Source organism: Aegilops tauschii, chromosome 7 (assembly GCF_002575655.3).
Source record: "Aegilops tauschii subsp. strangulata cultivar AL8/78 chromosome 7, Aet v6.0, whole genome shotgun sequence".
Lineage (NCBI taxonomy): Eukaryota > Viridiplantae > Streptophyta > Magnoliopsida > Poales > Poaceae > Aegilops > Aegilops tauschii.
Window position 1 is genome coordinate 54,186,309 of NC_053041.3, and position 4,758 is coordinate 54,191,066.

The 4,758-nt window shown below is 42.2% G+C and overlaps 1 pseudogene; it reads right to left on the bottom strand.

Moving 5' to 3' along the window:
* Positions 1 to 1,042: 1,042 nt before the first annotated feature.
* On the bottom strand, positions 1,043 to 4,082 carry LOC141026789 (uncharacterized; annotated as a pseudogene).
* Positions 4,083 to 4,758: the final 676 nt, after the last annotated feature.

Genomic DNA, 4,758 nt, shown 5'->3' on the forward strand with positions numbered 1-4,758 from the left:
GACAACATTACAAGACAACATTACAAGACAAAATAGTTTTGCAATCATTTGACAACATTTTGACAACAATAATTCTGACCAAAACTACTAGAGCATGTTCACCAAAACTAAGAAAAACAGCTCTGAAAACAGTTCACCACTACTTCATGATCTTAATGATCACCAAAACTTCATGATCACCAAAACTTGTAGATCAGGATCACATCAACCATCATCTTGTATCTTCAAAACTTGTAGATAGGGATCAGGAACACCAAAACTTCATTTTGCCTCTTCATTTTGTATCTTCAACCATCACCTGCCTCTCTATCACATGCATTTTGGTACTTGGAGAGAATTGTAGTACAAAAAATACATCAGGATCACATCCACAAAAACTACCAATCTAAACAAGGATCACCAAGGAGACCAAATTTACCTTCACGTCCATTCGCTACTCATCGTCGTCGATACGAAAACAAGGAACTCTATGCCCACTCCTGTTTTCCTCATCATCACTACAATATTGCAGTATAGTATGATCAGTCATGTTTTCCTCATCCTCGCTCTCATGTCCATCCGCTACCACCTTTCTTCTTTTCTTGATGCCTTCAACTGTTGCAGCATCAACGATCACACGTTCCCAATCCCTTCGCACTCTGCTTTGCACCAGAACTTCCATAGAGTCATCATCAGCTTGCAACGGAACATCCGTTGAGTCATCATCTTGGTATGTTAGTCCACCATCACCGGGGCCCTTTTCCACTTCAGTTTCAGTCACACTCCACAAGTGTCTGTCCTCAAAGTTTTGCACAACTCGCCATTTTCCGTGCAAAAGAGTGTCTGGCAGATAAAACACCATTGTTGCTTGTGTTGTTAGAATAAAGGGATCACTCTTATACCAGCACCTTGCAGTGTTGATGCTTTTGAAGTGGCCATCATATTTGACAAAAGAGTCTCTCTTCTTCTTCCTACCAAGCTCAAACCAGTCACAGCGAAATAAGACAACCGAGCGATGGATGCCTCCACTAGAGTTGTACTGCAACTCTACGATGCTTCTCAACTAACCATAGAAGTCAATGATCTCACGATCATGTGACCCCTCAGTGACGATTCCACTATTCTGTGTCTTCCTTTTTTCCTCGCGTTCAACGGTGTGGTACCGGACACCGTCAGTAATGCATGCTGAATACACTCTCACTCGTTTATCCGGTAAGAATGCCAAAGCAAATAGATCATCACTGACCTTCATCTCCTGATGCAACTTTCCAATCTGCACAAATAAACCATTTAGCAAACAATGGTATTTAACAATTGGTGAATAACACAGAAAACATCAAACATGTGGCTAAAGATCTCACATGATTCTTAAACCAATTAGCAAACCCCTTGGCAACCCTTTTATCAACATTGATCTTGCTTTCTTCCTGATTTAACTCTTCCTTGCATTTCCTGCAATGCAAACAAAACATGTGAATTAAAACATTAGGCTGGTGCCAACCCAAGCAAAAAAATATAATGAGTGCACAAGATATAACGTACTCGATATATGGTAGAACCTCGGCGCAATTACTGAGCACATACCAAACCATCTTGTCATACTCATCACCAGCCTCCAAGTATTGTGAGGCTCCAAGAAAGTTCACACCATGGTTGAAAACAGAGACATCACCACTTTGCGAATCAGACTGCTCTCTATTTCTGCCCGGCAGGTTCCATCTTGTTTCCACATCGCCAAAGTATCTAGAGCAAAAAGTCAAGCACTCGTTAACGACATATGCTTCAGCAATAGAACCTTCAGGTCTTGCCGTGTTTCACACATAACGCTTACAAGTAAGCAGCCTTCTTTCCATTGGGTACATCCAACCGTATTGCACAGGGCCTCTAAGCATTGCCTCTTTTGGCAAGTGCACCACCAAATGGACCATCACGGTGAAGAAAGCTGGAGGGAAAATCTTCTCGAGCTTGCAAAGAATAATTGGGATTTCTTTTTCAAGTCTTTCCAGGACAGTTAACTTGAGTGTTTTGCAGCACAGTTCTCTAAAGAAATTTCCCAGCTCAGCAACCGCTTCATATATATCCTTGTCCATGATTCCTCGGAGGCCCGCCGGTAAAATCCTTTGGAGGAGGATGTGACAATCATGGGTTTTCAGTACTGAAAGCTTGAATCCATCAGAAGTAACACACTTTGCTAGGTTAGCAGCATAACCATCTGGAAATTTCACCGCTCTTAGCAATTCACAGAATGCAAGGTTTTGTTCTTTACTCATTGTATACCATGCTCGTGGCATTTCAAATGAATCTTCATCTTCATTGTGCTGTAGATGCAAATCTTCTCTTATGCCCATGTCCTCCAAATCAAGCCTAGAACTAACCGTGTCCTTTATCTTCCCTTCAATGTTCAGAAACGTCCCTAGCAGATTCTCGCATATGTTTTTCTCAATGTGCATTACATTGAGATTATACCTTAATTTCAGATCAGCCCAGTATGGCAGGTCCCACAAACAAGACCTCCGGTCCCAACATTGACCTTCCTCACGCTTTCTTTTCTTCGCAAGCTTTCCTGGCTCACATCTTTCACATTTTCAAGTTGCTGCTCCAGCTCTTCTTTAGTGAATTCAGCTGGCTTGTCACAGGTTTCATTCTTACCATTAAAATCTTTGCTTCTTCGCCAGCGATGGTTTCGGGGAAGAAAGCGGCGGTGCCCAATATAGCAGATCTTGCTCCTTATTCTCTTTGAGCAAGGGTCTTTGTCACAATGGACACAGGCCTTATAACCCACTGTGATCCTCCCAGACAGAGTGTGCAGAGCCGGGAAATCATGGATGGACCATATGATTGCAGCACGTAGATTGAACTTTTCTTCCGGACTCAAGACATCGTATGTAGGTACACCAGTCCAGAGCTGGAGCAGTTCTTCTACGAGGGGCTCCATAAAGACATCAAAATCCTTTCCTGCAGACTCTGGACCCGGGATAAGCAATGACACCATGAAGTTGGACCGAGCCATGCATGCCCATGGTGGCAGGTTGTACGGCACCACAAAAACTGGCCACATGCTATAAGACGTGCTCATGTTCCCAAACGGATTAAACCATCTGTGGCAATGCCAAGTTTTATGTTCCTTGGATCTGCAGCAAAATCTAAATGTATATGGTCAAACTCCTTCCATGCCTCTCCGTCCGCTGGATGGCTCAGCACATTGTCCACAGGTTGCCGCTTTAGCTGGTGCCACTGTACCTCACGCGATGATTTCTTCGAGATGAACATCCGCTGCACCCTTGGTATCAACGGAAAGTGCCTCAGTACCTTCTCCGGTATTGATTTCTTCCCATCAGCATCTTTCCACCTAGAGGCATTGCATTTTGGACAGTTGTCATGCTTTGCTAAATCCTTCCGAAACAAGACGCAATTATTTGGCACACATGTATTGACACATAACCTAACCCCAGCCTGCGGATTATGCTCAATGCTTCATCATAAGATCTGGGAACACAACTATCAGGGAATTGCAAGCTCAAAAGGCGGAGTATTGCGTTGAATGCAGCATTGCTAATCCGGTAGAAAGACTTGATGTGGAGTAACTTCACAGTGAAGGTAAATCTTGAAAATTTACCCCCTTCATGAGCTGCGCGCTTCGCCTCCTCTAACACCTCAGCAAACAACGACTTTTGTCCATCAGCACGATCTTCAGCATCGTATAAATCCTTTAATAGGTCAGGAATCCTATCATCTTCATGCCCATCCTCTTCCTCCAAACCAGCATTATCTCGCAAAACCTTTTCCATGAAATCAATGCCAGCATCACCACCACCCATCATATGAGGGGCCTCTGTATCAGCTTCAAAATGTTGAGGTTGTCTGTCTAAAGGTTCCCCATGATATATCCACCTATCATATGTGCTGGACATCCCATTAAGAAGCAGATGATCTTCCACTCTTCCTTGAGCCATTCTTGAAGGGTTGAGGCATTCGCAACATGGGCAAAGAATGTGAGCATCGTTGGCAAAATTTGCTCGAACAAATGCCATGAAATCATCAACTCCTTTCATATGTTCTTTCGAAAACTTTCTAACTCCTTTTCTAATCCAGCTTCTGTCCATCTGCCAAAGACAACAGATTGTTGCAACTTAGCAAATCAATCTAAGTGCATCAAGATTAATTAATGAAAATGGATGGCAGTAATGGCACCCAACTTTATATGCTAACTCCCTAACCACAACATTCAGCTATTTCCAATTTCTCACTACTTTAGTCCAGTTCACATGGTTTAGTGATTTCACATGGGAGCAATAAAAAGCAGTTCATAGGAATTACAGATTTCACATGGGAGAAAAGAAAAGCTAACAAAAACCTGCCGGTTCACAAAAAACAAAAGGTGATTTACAAAGAACTGCTGTGGTTAAACCACCAACAATAACAACATATGCTGCCACAAAGAACTATTGTGGTTAAACCACCAACAATAACAGCACTGCAAATTTACATGAATGACATTTTCAAGATTGCATCAAATCTACATCAATGAGATTTTTCCTAGTTTCCATCAAGTCTACATCAATATTGATGTTCTTTAACAGATTTGAGGCTAAAATTTCAGAGGTGGAACATCAAATCTACATCAACTCCCTTCATATTTTCCAAGTTTACATCAAATCTACATAAACCTTAGGTTGGCACTGGAGAGGTGCGGATTGATTTTTCATACAACCACACACACACACACACACACATTATGACATCCACAAAACTAGTTACATTGCCCAATGCTCAAAAATT